Below are 17,224 nucleotides of genomic sequence, written 5' to 3' on the forward strand. Positions count from 1 at the left end.
CAAAGGCAGAGAAGTTCCACAATCTGCCATCCTCCAGCCGGAGACCGGGGAAGGCCAGTGGTGTGACTCAGCCTGAGGCCGAAGGCCCGAAAAGGGGCCGAGGAGGGGATAATGGTGTCAGACCTGGTCTGAGTCGGAAAGCCGGAGAACCAGGAGCAGCCACGTCCAAGGCAGGAGAAGACGAAGACGGCTGTCCCAGCTCAAGCAGAGAGAGCGAATTCGCCCTTCCTCAGTGGTTTTATTCTATTCAGGCCCTCAGTGGATGGGAGGATGCCCACGCGCACTGGGGAGGGCAATCTGCTTTACTCAGTTTACCCATTTGAATGCTAATCTCAACCAGAGACACCTTCACAGACACACCCAGAAATAATGTTTTACCAACTATCTTGGCATCCCTCAGCCCAGTCGAACTGACACACAAAATTAATCATTAGAGCCAGTTTGTATCCCTGGAAGCAGAAAACACCAATTGGAGGAAATACAATACATTAATACATGTAAATACAACATTAATCTTTAAAAAAAAAAGTCCCCATTCATGACTGTGTAGTAGTATAAACATTTGTAGTTTTAGTCTTCAAATTAACTTTTTTTTTTTTGGTAAGGAAGATTGGCCCTGGACTAACTTCTGCAGTCAATCTTCCTCTCTCTCTTTTTTTTTTCCTCCCTGAAGCCCCAGTACATAGCTGTATATCCTAGTTGTAAGTCACTCTAGTTCTTCTATGTGGGATGCAGCCACAGCATGGCTTGGTGAGCGGTGTGTAGGTCCCCCCCCAGGATCTGAACTAGGGAGCCCCAGGCTGGAGAAGTGGAACACATGAACTTAACCACTACGCCACCGGGCCGGCCCCCTCAATTTAACCCATGAAAAGTGTAAAGATGCTCTGTGCAGGAAGGGACAGGCAGAGAGTCCTGACATTTAAAGAAACTTCCATGTGAGAACTCCATCCATGGCTCCAGTAATGATCTCAGGTGTTTTACAGAGAACACAGGCTTCACATCCCAAATGAAAAGACAAGGTGAAGATCAGGCATTTCACAGCCTCTCTGATAAAACAGAGTTAAAAACAATATAATTTAAAACCATCCTATCACCTTTACTGGATATAGTTCAGATCATGAAGTCATGGTACCGCTGAGAAGAAACAGCCACCAGACCCTCTTCTCCCTGGGCCCAGGAGATACAATAAAGCAGAACAAAGCTCACGTGCTGATTTTCACTCTCAGACTGACCCAAGTATATGCAGTTTCATGTTTGTTTTGGCCACACCAAATGCCTCTTCAGTAAAATTAATATTGAGGGAATTATCAATAGGCCTCACTGTCAAGGGCACGCAAGGAGGCAAAGTGAAGGAGAAAGGTCACATGCCAGCCATCTTGGATGGTTTTCAGTGTGTGGAACCTAAAACTGTACGCAGTAGGCACTTAGAGCATGTCTGTTGATTGGATGAAAGGGGTCCTGCACTTCCATTTTGGAAACGAGGGTATAGTGGTAAGCATGCAGTAGGCACTCAATAAATACTTCTTGTGCTCAACTGTAGGCCTGCATAAATAGGCTTTGCCAGATCCTCTTACCTCTGAAACTCTTTCCTAAACTGTCCATGTTCCCATAGTTGGTACTTCAGACGTGAGAGTCAGCTGACTTACGTCATTGGAGCCCAACGAAGCCACCACTAGAGCTTAAAAAATTTGACACCTCTCCAACACTGCCATGAGAAAATATAGTGCAAACTGCACACGTGTGGTGCTTCCTGACCCAAGTCTCAGGTCATCCTGTCCTGACCCAAAACCGAGGTTCTCAGGGACAAGCACCACCCTCCACCGTGGGGTGGACTGTGCTGTCTGCTGCTGTTTGGCTCAAGCGCCTCTCCACTGGTTGAATGTGGACCGCCATGATCCTCTTGCTTCCTCCGAAGTTTAAACCATCTTTCTTCTTCCTGATACAATTCCCTTTGGGGTTTGTTCAAAGAACGTGCAGTCACTGAGTTCTGTCACTCACTCGTCTCACTGAGCATGCTCTTGGCCCTCATCTGCATCTCCTGTTCCCAACCGCTGGCCTCTCTTCTGTATTCACTGTGATCATAGCGATAACAACATACCCCAGATGTCAGCGGTTCCCTCTCATCTGGATCCTGCAGCCGTGGGGTCAGTCTGTTTTTAATCGCATGCCTAACTCAATGCAGAACTCAAACTCTCTTTGAGATAGCCGAAGAGTCCACTTTTCCAAAACTGTTAATGAGAAGCGTAGATTTTACAGATGCCGTGCAGGAGACCGAGGAAGAAGTTAACCTCACATACACCGAGGTCAAAAAAATCCCCTACTGGATCATTTTCTTCTTTCCCAAATTTTTTTTCTCTTTTGAGACCTCATCCCTGACCTTCTTCCTTCTGGAATCCCCATCTTCATCCAGGAAAATTAAGTCCCTACTTTCTTACAAAGAGTAGCTCCTCTGGCCCTCTGAAGCCAGGTGCCCACCTCTGGCTCTTACTCAAATGAGCTCCTCAAAACATCTGCCCAACAAAGTTGAGTCTGCTCTACCAGGAGCCCCATAAAATCTTTCCCGAAACGTCTCCATGACCACCATTTATTGAGCGCTCATCTTATGTTAGGCAAAGGACGTGGCATTTACAAATATCATTACAAGCGTCTTATGACTTAGGTAATATAATTGTTTCCACTTAATGAGTGGAACTCCACACTAGAGTTCCGGGAATCACTTGTCAATAGTCAGTGTTCACTCCACTGCGATTCTCTAACCTCAAGTGGGTCCTTCTCGCAGCTGCCAAGCTGTTGGTTTCTTCCCAGTGGATTCCTTCCTGCATTCCCGATAGCAGTTGCCCCAGACACTCATCAAGTCCTTAATCCAAGGCCAGCTGGCCTCTGTGGTTTCGGCAAAATAGTTCCTCGATGTGCCTTCTCTTTTGCAACCAGCTGTTTTGCTGCACCCTCCCATTGCTAAGGCCAGCGCTTCTTGAGCAGCAACTGTTCTAAGCACATTTGGTGCGTGACTGCATTATTTCATTCAATCCTCTCCACAAAGCTGTGGGCTAGGTTCTGTTAGTATCCAGAGCCTTCTACCTTGATTCTGCCTCTTCAGTTTTAAAACCCCACAGCATCTCTGACTGCACCCCTTTCCATGGCCTCTTGTCCTGGCACGTGAGGAGCTCCTGCATTAATTCCTGTGGGAATTAATTGACTCCACTTGCAAGAGCAAACTGCCATGCCTGCATGCTCCTGGCCCCAGGGCTACTAGAGCCTGGCGGGATCATCACTGGGAAATTACTGGAAAGCCTGATGAGGACCCCACTCAGAGTGCATGTCCTACTAACTTCATCACCAAAGAATGAGGCATTTGGGGACCCTTCATGCAGAAGCACCGACAGGGACAACAGCAGCAAGACTGCAGAGAGAAGCTCCCTTGTCACTGGCTTTTTTATATAGAAATTTCTACCATACCAATGAGCAAACGACCAAAAACAGCCCCAACGCCTTAATTCTATAAGATCTCAAGGAGTCCAGCACAATATTAGCAATCTGACCCCGGAGAGAGCATCAAAGAGCTTTGTCCTGGGGCTTGCTGCTCTCACTCTCAGTTGTGAGGTCTGTGGGCATCTAGGCAGGGCTGTAGTAACGGCACCCCCCGGCTCTGTGGAGCCCCAGGACGGTGCTGCCAAATGTGGTCTTTGGCTGTATGTTTGGTCTTTGTTTACTGCGGCCCAAGGCAGATCAGTCCGTCTCTCTACCTTGTAACTCAAGGAATCAGGTCCCTCCTAAGTCTCCAGGGACAAAAATGTTCAGAAGAGTGAAGGCTCACCTGCCTGTGCACAGTGTCACCAGGAATCGTAGAACCACAAAGTCTGCTAAAGACAAAATCCCAGGCAACCCTGGGGTGTCCTGGTCAAGACCCAGATACTCTGAGCCCGGATGAGACGAAAGCGAATTCAAGCTCTTTGGTCTAGACTGGGCTTGATAAAGACTGTCTACTGATGATCATGATACAAGATCATCAGATCTTATCACTACATATTTATCACAGACAGATAGCTCATGTTAATATGCAGGACATTTTGCCCCAGAATGTATAATATAAAAGGACTTATAGATTGTAGTCAAGAGTAAATTCCTAAGAAAAAAGCAAAATGCAAAGCAGTGTGTATAGCATAAAAAGGGAAAATATGTGCATAGAACTACGTCTTGAACTATGGAAAACGGATTCCTCGATGAGCGCGCATCCTAAGGGCTGCGGGGCCCATGGGTAGCTGCTCTTGGAGGAGGAAAGAAGAATTTTCATTGCTGACTCTTTTGTGTCTTGAATTTTGAACCATTAGACTGCATTACCTTTTTTAGAAAATTGAGATACAATTCATATTCCATAAAAATCGCCCCTTAAAAGTGGACAATTCACTGGCTTTTAGTGTATTCACAAGGTTGTGCAACCATTACCAGTATCTAATTCTGGAACATTTGTATAACCCCCCAAAGAAACCTGGTACCCATTAGGAGTCCTTCCGCTTCCCCGTCTCCTGCAGCTCCTGACAACCGTTAATCTGCTTTCTGTCTCTATGGATCTACCAATCCAGGCATTTCACATAAATGGAACCATAAATTATGTGACTTTTGAGACTGGCTTCTTTCACTTAGCATAACGTTTTCAAGGTCCATCCGTGTTTCAGCATGCATCAGTACTTTATTCCTTTTTATGGCTTAATAATACTCCATTACTGGGCTTATTCACTCATCGGTTGATGGACGTTTGGGTTGCTTTGATTTTTTGGCTATTAGAAATAATGCTTCTATGAACATACATGTACAAGTTTTTGTGTGGACGTGTGTATGGTTCTCTTAGATAGATATGTGGGAGTGGAATTGCTGGGTCATATAGTAACTCTATGCTTAACATTTTGAGGAACTGCCAAACTCCTTTCCAAAGTGGCTGCACTAATCTTACATTCCACCAGCCAAGAACTGAGGGATCAAATCTCTTCCCATTCTCAACAACACTTGTGTTTATCTGTCTTTTTTATTTTAATCATCCTAGTGGGTGTAAAGTGGCATTCCTTGTGGTTTTGGTTTGCATTTATCCAATGACTAATGATGTTGAGCATCTTTTCACTTGCGTATTGGCTATCTGTATATCTTCTTTGGAGAAATGTCTATCCAGATCCCTCATCCATTTTTTAAATGAGATATTTGTTTTTTATTGTTGAGTTGTAATAATTCTTTATATATTCTAGATACTAGACTCTTGTCAGATATATGATTTATAAATATTTCTTTTTTTTTCTTTTGAGGAAGATGAGCACTAAGCTAACTACTGCCAATCCTCCTCTTTTAGGTGAGGAAGACTGGCCCTAAGCTAACATCCATGCCCATCTTCCTCTACTTTATATGTGGGACGCCTACCACAGTATGGCTTTTGCTGAGCAGTGCCATGTCCGCACCCGGGATCCGAACCAGCGAACCCCGGGCCTCTGAGAAGCGGAACATGCGCACTTAACCGCTGCGCCACCCCCTAAATATTTCTTGATAATGTCCCTAGAAGCATGAAAGTTTTAATTTTTATGAAGTTAAATTTATCTATTTTTTCTTTAGTTGCATGTGCTTTTGGTGCCATATCTAAGAAATCATTGCTTAATCTAAGATTACAAAGACATGTTTTCTTCTAAAAATTTTATAGTTTTAGCCCTTATATTAGGTCTTTGATCTATTTGAAGATAATTTTTGGTGTATGGTGTGGGGATTAGGTCTAAGCTCATTCTTCTGCATGGGGATCTCCAGTTGTCCTGGCACCATTTGTTGAAAAGACTATCCTTTCATATTAAATTGTCCTGGAACTCTTTTTGAATATAAATGGACCATAAACATATGGGTTTATTTCTAGACTATCGATTCTGTTCCACCAATCTATATATCTATACTGATGCCAATACCACACAGTCTTGATTGCTGTAGCTTTGTAGTGAGTTTTCAAATCAGCCAGCGTGAATCCTTTAACTTTGTTCTTTTGAGGATAATTTTGGTCCTTCTGAGTCCCTTGTGTGTCCATATGAATTTCAGAGTCTGCTTACCAATTTCTCCAAAGAGGTAGCTGGATTTTGGTAGCGATTTCATTGACTCTGTAGATCAATTTGAAGAGTATTGTCATCTTAACCATATTAAGTCTTACAATCCACAAACAAAGAATGCCTTTTCATTTATTTAGGTCTTTAATCTCTTTCAACGTTTTGTAGTTTATGGAGTATAAGTTTCGCACTCGTTAGTTTAAATTTATTCCTAAGTATTTTATTCTTTGTAATGCTATCATAAATGGAATTATTTTCTTAATTTAATTTTTGGGTTGTTCCTTGCTAATGTATAGAAATATAGTTGATTTTTTAATATTTATCTCGTACTTGGTGATCTTGCTAAATTCCTTTATTAGTTTTAATAGTTTTTTAATGGATCTCTTGGGATTTTTATATACAAGATGAAAGATAATTTTACTTCTTTCTTTCCTATCTCGGTTACTTTTATTTCTTTTTCTTGCCTAAGTGCCCTTGCCAGAACCTCCAGTACAAAGTTGAATAGTAATAGCGAGAATGGATATTTTTGTCTTATTTCTGATCTCAGGCAGAAAGCTTTCAGTCTTTCATCAGTAAGTATGGTCTTAACTGTGAGCTTTTCGTAGATACACTTCATCAGGTTGAGAAAATTCCCCGCTGCTCCTAGTTTGTGGAGAGTTTTGTCATGAAAGGGTGTTTAGATATCGCCAAATTTTTACTGTGTCTGTTGAATGATCTTGTGGTTTTTATCCTTTATTCTATTAATACGGTGTATTACAGTGATTGATTTTCATATATTCAACCACCTTGCATTCCTGGGATAAATCTCGCTTGGCCATGGTGTATCATCCTTTTTATTTGTTGCTGAATTCAGTTTGCTAGTTTTGTGTTGAGGATTTGTGCATTTATATCCATAGGGATATTGGTCTGTAGCTTTCTTTTCTGGTATTGTCTTTGTCTGGTTTTGGTATCAGGATAATACTGGTCTCACAGAACGATGTGGGAAGTGGCTGGCCCCATGGCTGAGTGGTTAAGTTCATGCACCCTGCTTCAGTAGCCCAGGGTTTTGCCGGTTCAGATCCTGGCTGCGGACATGGCACCACTCATCAGGCCATGCTGAGGCGGCGTCCCACATAGCACAACTGGAAGGACCTACAACTAGAATATACAACTATGTACTGGGGAGTTTGGGGAGAAGAAGAAGACGAAGAAGAAGAAGAAGGGGGGGTAGGGGAGGAGGGGGAGGAGGAGGTGGGGAGGAGGAGAAGAAGAGAGAAGATTGGCAACAGATGTTAGCTCAGGTGCCAATCTAAAAAAAAAAAGAATGATTTGGGAAGTGTTTCCACTTCTATTTTTTGAAGAGTTTGCCAAGGATTTGTGTTCATTTTTCTTTAAATATTTGGCATAATTCACCAGTGAAGCCACTTTGAGTTTTCATTGTGGGAAGTTTTTTTGATTTCTAATTCAATCTCTTTACTTGAGATATAGAATATAGGTTTATATTCTAGAGTCAATTTCAGTAGTTTATGTCTTTCTAGGAATTAGTTCATTTCACCTACATTATCAAATTTGTTGGCATAGAATTTTTCATAATTTCCTCCACTTTCCCAGTATTTCCTCATGATTGTTTTTATTATATTAGGTTGGTAGTAATATCCCCTCTTTCGTTACTGATATTAGTATTTTGAGTATTCTCTCCTTTTTTCCTGGTCAGTTCAGCTAATGGTTTGTCAGTTTTCTTGACCTTTCAAGGAACCAACTTTAGGTTCTGTTGATTTGTCTTTATTGTTTTTCTATTCTATGTTTCATTTATTTCTGCTCTAACCTTTACTATTTCCTTCCTTCAGCTTGCTTTGGGTTTGGTTTTCTCTTTTTTTTTTTTAGCTTCTTGAAGTGAAAGATCAGGTTTTGATTTGATAACTTTCCTCTTTTTTAATATAGGCGTTCATATCCATTGATTTCCCTGTAAGCACTGCTTTTGCTGCATCCCATAAGTTTTGGTGTGTTGTGTTTTCATTTTCATACATCTCAAAATATTTTCCATTTTTCTTATAATTTCTTCTTTCACACATTGGTTATTTTTGAGTGTGGTGTTTAATTTCCACAGACTTGTGAAGTTTCCAGGTTTCCTTCTGTTATTGATTTCTTACTTCATTTCATTGTGGTCAGTGAAAAGACCTTGTATGATTTCACCCCTTTTAAATTCATTGAGACATGGCCTAACATATTCTGGAGAATGTTTCATGTTCACCAGAGAATAATGTGAATTCAGCCGTTGTTGGTGGAGTTTTCTGGAGATGTCTGTTAGCTCTAGTTGTTCACAGTGTTGCTCAAGTCTTCTGTTTCCTTATTGATCATCTGCCTAGCTGTTGTACGCATTACTGAAAGGAGGGGCGTTGAAGTCTCCAACTTTAACTGTTGAACTGTGTTTCTCCATTTCTGCCAGTTTCTGTTTCATTATTTTGGGAATCTGTTGTAGGTACACATATACTTGTAATTGTTGTATTTGCCTGACAGATTGACATTTTTATCATTATAAATTGTCATTTTGTCTCGAGCTACAATTTTTGCCTTAAAGTCTGTTTTGTCTGATGTTAATATAGTCACTCGGCTCTCTTTTAGTTACTTTTTGGATAGTATATCTTTTTCTGTCCTTTACTTTCAATTTATTAGCGTCTTTCAACTTAGGTGTGTATCTTGTAGACAGCATACAGTTGGATCATGTGTGTTTTCTTTTTAATCCACACTAAAAAATCCATTAAATTTAATTGATCCTCTATCTTTTAAGGGAAATATTTTATCTATTTACTTTTAATATAATTACTGATAGAATAGGATTTACACTTACTATTTTTTCCTATGTCTTACGTTCTAATTTTCCATTGTTGCTTTCTTTTGTGTTAGATATTTCTAGTGTACCACTTTGATTCTTTATCATTCCTTTTACCATTTTTTTAAGTTATTTTCGTAGAGATTCTCTTAGGTATTATACCTTAATTTATGTCAACCTGGTTTAGGTTAATACCAATTTAACAATACTTAATGTTTCACTAGTATGCAAAAACTTAGCCCCCATATTGCTTTATTTCACTTCTCTCTCCTTTGTGCTCTTATTGTCGTACAAAATACATCTCTATCCTTTCTATACCCATCAATACAGATTCATAATTATGGCTTTATATAGTTGTCTCAAACCAAATGGGAGAAGAAAACAGAGTTACAAACAAAAAGTACATTGAGACCATCTTTTACACTTACCTGTGTAGTAACTTTTACTGTTACTCTTTATTTCTTTGTGTAGATTCAAGTTTCTGTCTACTGTCCTCTTATTTCAGCCTGGGAGACTCTCTTCAGTATTTCTTGTAGGACATGTCTGTCAGTGACAAATTCTCTCACTTTTCATCTGACAATGTCTTAATTTTTCCTTCATTTTTTTTTTTTTTTTTAGGATTGGCACCTGAGCTAACACTGTTGCCAATGTTCTTTTTTTTTCCTTTTCCTTCTTCTTCTCCCCAAAGCCCCCCCCCCCCATTACATAGTTGTATATTCTAGTTGTAGGTCCTTCTGATTGTGCTATGTGGGACACTGCCTCAGCGTGGCCTGATGAGCAGTGCCATGTCCGCACCCAGGATTTGAACAGGTGAAACCCTGGGCCACTGAAGCGGAGCACGCAAACTTAGCCACTCAGCCATGGGGCTGGCTCCATCTCCTTCATTTTCGAATGAATGACTTGCTGGATGTAGAGTTCTTGGTTGAAAGTCTTTTTCTTTTAGCATTTTTAATATGTCATTCCACCACCTTCTAGTTTCCGTGGTTTATGATAAGAAAAATAGCTTTTTTTCTTATTGAGGATCCCTTGTGTGTGATGAGTCACTTCTCTCTTGCTGCTTTCAAGAGTCTTTCTTTGTCTTTCACTTTTGACATTTTGATAATGGTGTGTCTAGATGTGGATTTTTTAGTGCGTCTTATTTGGAGTCCATCGAACTTCTTGGATGTGTAGTGTAATGTTTTCTATGAAATTTGAGAAATTTACAGATATTATTTCTTCAACTATTTCTTCTGCCCCTTTCTCTTTTTCTGCTCTTTCTGGGACTCCCCAGTATGTGTAGATTGGTATGCTTAAATGCTGTCCCACGGGTCGCTGAGGTTCTGCTCATTTTTATTCATTCTTTTTTCTTTCTGTTTTCACTCTGGATAATCTCAATTGACTTCTCTTCAAGTTTGCTGATTCTTTCTTCCACCTGATCAGATCTGCTGTTGAGCCCTTCTAGTGAATTTTCTATTTCAGTTATTATACTTTTCAACTCCAGAATTTCTATTTGGTTCTTTTTTTAATAATTTCTGTCTCTATACTGATATTCTCTATTAAATGGGATATCATTCTCATACTTTCCTTTAGCTCTTTAGACGTGGTTTCCTTGACCACTTTGAACTAAATTTACAGACTTTGTCTAGTACGTCCTATGTCTGCGCTGCCTCAGAGACAGTTTCTACTGATTGATTACTTTTTTCCTTTGTATGGACAATACTTTCTTATTTCTTTACATGTCTTGTAATTTTTTTTGTTGAAAACTGGACATTTTAAATAACATAATGTGGCAACTCTGGAAATCAGAATCTCCCCTCCACACCCCAGGCTTTGTTGTTGTTTTTTGTTTAGTGACTTTTCTGGTGCAATTCTATAAAGCCTGTATTCTTTGCCCTATGTAGCTACTGAAGTCTCTGCTTGGTTAGCCTAATGGTCAGCTACTGACTGGACAGAGATTTCCTTTTAGATCTAGAATCAGTAAGTCTCCCAATCTTAGCTGAAGTGCTCAGCATCCTTCATGTTGGGGTATACTGTCCACACTTAGCCAAGCAGTTGACAACTCTACCTTAGCCTTCAGCTTGTGCAGAATCTCCAGGTAGCCAGAGGTGAGAGCTTAGGGCCTTCTTGGATTCTTTTTTTCTGAGTATACACACAGCCCTGCACATGTGCAAAGCCCTACTTACTCATGTTCATGGGCTCTGGATTCTCCAAAATATGTCAGAGCTTTTCAAAGCCCCAAGGGACATCCCATTCCTCAGTTTTTACTTTCAGCTTTTTGTTAGCCTATTGTTTGTCTCAGCTGATATCCACTGTCTCAAGCATCCGTGAAGTTAAACAATTGCCTCTAAATGTTTGTGATAAACACACTAGAGGAAACGGGTTTTCACACTGGGCAAACTCCAAGTCAGATTAAATAAGGACAGACTTGCAAGTGGGGTCTTCCTGAGAATCACCACACTGGTTCACCCATGATTGGAAACCACTGGTTTTCAAGGCTCCCATGGAGCTGGAGGGAGGGTGATAGGCATGGGGCAAGTTAAAATGCCACAAATCTCACTGCTCTTAGGGAAAATCAACTGTTTTACTTGAGTAAACATTCCCTAGATGTCTGTAAGCCTTTGGCTAACTTCCAGAGTTCAGAAAAAGCTGATCCTGACTATTTTTATCAGTTTTATCATTGCTTTTAGAGAGGATAGAATTGTCAAAGGTCCTTATTCCACCATTTTTGCCGATGTCACCAGATTGCAGTATCTTTTCAGACACTGTGTAAATAAATTAAGGTTTAAAATTATAAAGGCACTTATCAAACAAACTTAACAAGATGCTTGGCCTATATAAACACACTTCTGTGAGTTTAAGTAGAGTCAAGCAACTCATATACCTTTGCCAATCAGCATCCTTCAGGTGCTCCCACGGATTTGAATGCCTCTGCAGTAGGATGCCTGTGTCGCCACTCACCCCTCCAGATGTCCACCAAGTAGCATTAAGACCTGCAGGATGCCTCCTGAGTTATCAAACTCTCACAGATAGTAACATCTGAGGATTTAGCATGGAAAGTTCACCAGACACTCAAGAAAATTTCACCGATAGGCCCTTTCATTACAGGGGCCCTCTCCTAATCGTTAGCAGGTTTGGACTTTTCTATCCGTGGTGGGCTGCAATGTTGATGCTGCAGGGATGATGGGGTGAGGGATAATGATGCTCACTCTTGGGGAGCTGGGTACGGAGGAGGCCTTCAGGCCTTCTAACTCCTTGTCCGCAGTTCTCAATCATTTCACTACTTTTATGCACATGCACTGTACCGATCTATAAAGTGTGACACAAGGGCAGTCTTGTGTCAATCTCAAGCCCTTCCTGGGGAGTATTGCCTCCCGACCCCAGCCATGTGTCCCTTCTTGGAGAAAGTTCAGCTGCCAAAAGACGTGCATTGATTACTTATTAGCTAAGTGTGTTTCACATCAATTTCAATCACTTCGTGTGGACTATATCACTCACACACATTTTTATTGAACTAAATAAAACCTAATGAGGTTGCTGACCAAGGTAACCAGGCAACTCACGAGTTCCAAAGAAAGAAATGTGGCAGTAAACTGTACCACATTCTTAGGGTTAAAGTCACATTTTCTAGTAGGCATTTTTCAATGTAGTATTTCAAACATATATGAAAACTAACCTAGCCTCAAAATTTGTCAACTGGTGGCCCATCTTCTACAACACCCTTTTATTGATGTCACCACCCATTTCACATCCTATTCCTGTATTACCTTGAAGCAAATTTCACTCCTTAGATAATTTTGTTTGTAAAACATTGTGTGTATCTTCAGAGGATAAGGATTCTTTTTTTGGTGACAGCTTTATCAAAGTATAATCACCACATAATTAACTGTATATAATTAAAGTGTATATTCAAGAAGGTTTGACATAGTTATACATCTCCGAAGCTATCACAATTAAGGTAACGAACATGTACATTGCCCCCGGAAGTTTCCTTCTGCCCCTTCCTAGTTTCTCCCTCCAGCTTTCCAAACCCCTACCCTCAACAGGCGACCACCAATCTCCTTTCTGTTACTATAGATTGGTTGCATTTTCCAGATTTTTATATAGCTAGAATATTGTAGAATTATATACCTAGAATATAACATAGAATAATTTGATATAACTAGAACCATAGAATCATAGTACTCTTTTTTGCCTGTCTTCCCTCGTTCAGCTTAATTATTTTGAGATTCCATCATGCTTTTATGTGTATCAGTAATCCTTTCCTTTTCATTGTTAAGTAGCATTCCATTGTATGCATATGTCACAATTTTTTAATCTCTTCATCTGTTGGGGTTCATTTGGGTTGCTTTCTGTTTTTGAAAATTTCAGGTAAAGCTGTTATGAACATTTGGGTACAAGTCTTTGTGTGAATATATGCTTTCATCTTTTGTGGGGTGGAATGGCTTAGTCATATGGTAGATATATTTTTAACTTTTTAAAAAAACTGACAAAATGCTCTTCAAAGTGGTCATACTGTTTTCCATTCCCACTAGCAGAGAATGAGTGTTCCAATTGCTTCACACCCTTGAAAACACTTGGTATGGTCAGTCTTTTTCATTTTATCCACTCTAGTGGGTGTTTGGTGGTATCTCATTGTGGTTGAAGTTTGTGTTTCCCTAGTGATCAATGATGTTGAGCTTCTTTCCATATACTTATTTGCCAGCTATACATTCTTTGGTGAAATGTCTGTTCAGATCTTTCGCCCATTTAAAAAATGCTGTTGTTTGTCTTCTTACAAATAACTTCTTTGTACATTCTAGGTACAAGTCCTTTGTCATAGAGATGTTTTGTAAATATTTTCTCTCAACTTGTGGCTTTCCTTTTCATTCTCATAAGCATCTTTTGAAAAGCAAAAGCTTATTTTTTATTTTGATAAGATCCAGTCAATAGATTATTGCTATTATGATTTGTGCTTTATCTGTCGATTTTAATAACGAATGGGTGCCAAACCAAGGCCACTAAGATATTCTCCTAGCTTTCTTCTAGGACTTTTATGGTTTTAGCTCTTACATTTATGTTTATGGTCTATTTCGAGTTAACTTTTTATCCAATGTCAAGTAAGGACTGAGTTTCTTTCCCCTTTTTGCACAGGGCAGTCCAATTTTTCTAGCACTGTTTGTTGATGATTATACTTTTTATGCTGAATTTCCTTGGTATCTCTGTCAAAAATAAATTTACCATGTAAGTGTGGGCCTGTTTCTGGACTCCCAGTTCTGTTTCATTGATCTATTTGTCTATCTTGACACCAATCCCATGATTATTGTAGCTTTATAGTAAGCTACAGCAATTACAAAGTAAATTATAGAGCTCTATAATAACCTTTATAAGAAGAATGCAGGGCTTGAGAGGTTCCTGGCCTGCCCCAAAGTGGCTGTCCCCACATCCTGGAGGGCCATGTGCCCCTTTAGGTAGTGAGGCTGGAATGTGAGGGGACCCTTTGAGATCCTCTCCTACATGACACAGAAGAGAAGAGAGCAGGGGACTCTGACTCAGGAGAAAGAGTCAGAGAGTGTGGCCCAGATCACCCAGCAGGACCAGTTATTCTAATTCTTTAGAGAGTGAGGATGGAGGTGGCAAAAAGTGACTGATGAAAAGCACCAAGGAGGTAGGTGTCATTGACTTCACACAAAGAAGACTAGGAGGACAGCAAAATAGTGGCTTATGAAAACAAGGTCACCTGTAGGTTCAGCCAAGGTTGTGGCTATAAAATGCAGGAGACCCAAATGTCCTCCTTTTCATCCTATCTCCTTACTGAAAAAAAATAATCCTCTCACATGGTTTGGGGTGTTGGAGGAAGGGACACATTGAATTATACTGAGGAAAAAACTTTACCCTCTGGCAAAGGATTTCTCACAGGGCTCAGATGAGAGACCATGACTGGCTTGTGGGAGAGGGGAAGAGTTGGGGAAGGAAGGTGGGAGTCTGGAAGCTACAATGATGGGCTTCAGGAAGGCCTCTAGAGGAGAGCCAGAGCCCACACTCACAGAGCGAGCAGAGTCACCCCTGGGATCAGAGGGATGGGGCCCCACAAGAGGGCCTGGATGAGGATGTGTTTAGCTCCCTGGAGGCCAGGTCCAATCTCCTGGTGGAAAAAATCCACAGAGGGAGGATGTTCTTGAGAAGATGCAGGAACAATGAGTAGACTAGCAGATGGGCACTGCTTAGCCAACACTTGGGAAATTCTGGCCTGTGATATGTTAATTTGTGAAGCCCAGGACAGCTATGACCTCATCACGACATGTGTTATAATGTTGTGTTGGAACAGAGCTGAGACTGGAGTGTCCCAGTGCCCCTGTGCAGCCATCTCTGTGAGCTTGGAGTCGCCAGGCAAGCTGAGCCAGCTCAGCATGACCAAGAGGCCCAGCACCATGTCTCGAGCTGCGCCTGAACCATTGCAGAGGCAGAAGCATCAGGACAATCCTGCAGAGTGAGCCAGTGCTGGCCACAAGAAGGGACACCCTGGACCCTGCTTCCTCAACGCTTCCCATCAAACAACAGAGTTTTCACAATTTTTCAAGGAGATAGCTTTTAGTTTCCTTTTCTCTTTTTGTTTCAGTCGAAATTACCTTTGATAAACTTCCATGTAAGATAGCAATGAGTAATGATTTCTTTACTTTGAGCAAAACTTGTAAAAGTAATGATGTAAACGTGTTCACCAAACTCACATTGCCAGGCACAGGCGAGCTTTGGGCCAGTGCTTCCCAGCTTCGGGGTGTGGGCGCAGATTCTGGGAGCCGCCCTCCGAAAGGAGGATCTCATGATCCAACGCATTAGGGACTGCTGCCCACCGTGCCCCTTCTGAAGATTCACAAAGCAATTAGCATAGCAAATATTCCAAAGCCCAGAAAAGGATGCTCAACAACATTAGTCCCTAGGGAGATGCAAAGCAGAATCACAATGAGATATCCCTACACACCCACTAGAATGGGACAATAAAGAAGATGGACAGTAACAAATGTTGGCGAAGATGTGGACAAATAGGAACCCTCATACATTGCTGGTGAGAATGTCGAATGGCGTCACTACCTTGGAAATTAGTTTGATGGTTCCTCAGAGTGAAACAGAGTTACCAGGTGACTCAGCTATTCCACTCTCTGGGTATAAACCCAAGAGAATAGAAAACATATTCACACAAAACTTGCTCATGTTTGTTCATAGCAGCATTATTCACAATAGCCAAAGAGTGGAAACAGCCCAAATGTCCACCACCTGAAGAATGGACTAGCAGAATGTAACATATCCATACAACAGAATACTATTCCTCAGTAAAAAGGAATGAAGTACTGATTTATACTACTACACAGAGGAGCCGTGAAAACATGATGTCACAGAAGCCAGGCACAAAAGGTCACATATTGTATGATTCCGTGTATATGAAATGGCAAATCAACAGAGAGACAAAGTGGATCAGTGGTTGCCTAGGGTGGGAGGGAGGGGCGGGGCATGCCTGCAAACGGTCACAAGGTTTCTTTGTGGGGTGAGGAAAATGTTCTGCAGTTACGTCATGTTGATAGCTGCACAACCCTGTAAATATATTAAAAGCTATTGAATTGGACACTTAAAACGGGTGAACTTTATGATATACAAATTCTATCTCAATAAACCTTTTTTTAAAGAGAGAGTTCAAGAAATCCTGGCCAAAGGAGTCTGCCTAAGCAGGTCCTGAATTCACCTGATCATCACATTTTTTCTCGTCACATTAACACCCTGAGAAATTGGCATCCCGAGGAATACGTTTTAGGAAAAACTGAACACATCTTTGGCACAGTTGAGGTACATCACTTTCACTTTGTATTGTATTTACATTCGACATGTCTCTGGCTTGTCTTCCTGGTGGTTTTATAAACATTTTGGGAAAGGAAAGTGTGATTTGCCTCTCTTTGAATCCCTGTCCCTCACCACCCATAGTGTAATGCATACAGCAGGCACTCCATAAATACCCACATGGGACTCTGCATCGCTAATGAGCTAATTCACCTATTCAATGAAGTAAAAAAGTACTTATTAAGGGCCCTTAAGTGCCAGGCACAGTGGGTGCTGGGGATACAAGAAAGGAAGACAGCTGGGCGCTGCCTGGCGCTGATGATCTGTGGGCTGAGACCTAGCCCTCTACCTGGGGGTAAATTCTAAAGTCATCCCCAAGGCCTGTTTTTCATAAAGTCGAAACTTCTGAAAAGCTTGATGGAGGCATCATGTTTGAAATCATCTCCCCTGCTGTGGAAAAGTCCACACGGCCCATTTGTTCTCCAGCGTTGAAAAAGGTGCTTCTCTTTGGTTGAGCACCAGTTGAAGTCTCCTACTTAGGAGCTATATTGGCCCAAACTATGTCTCCTTA

At 41.1% G+C, this 17,224-nt stretch overlaps 1 long non-coding RNA gene across 1 annotated transcript in view; it reads right to left on the bottom strand.

Annotated features, from left to right (window-relative positions):
• The window catches only part of LOC106838541 (uncharacterized), a 304,473-nt gene that overhangs the window by 66,350 nt on the left and 220,899 nt on the right, over nt 1-17,224 (bottom strand). The gene's annotated exons all lie outside the window — the stretch shown is intronic.

Source organism: Equus asinus, chromosome 6 (assembly GCF_041296235.1).
Source record: "Equus asinus isolate D_3611 breed Donkey chromosome 6, EquAss-T2T_v2, whole genome shotgun sequence".
NCBI lineage: Eukaryota > Metazoa > Chordata > Mammalia > Perissodactyla > Equidae > Equus > Equus asinus.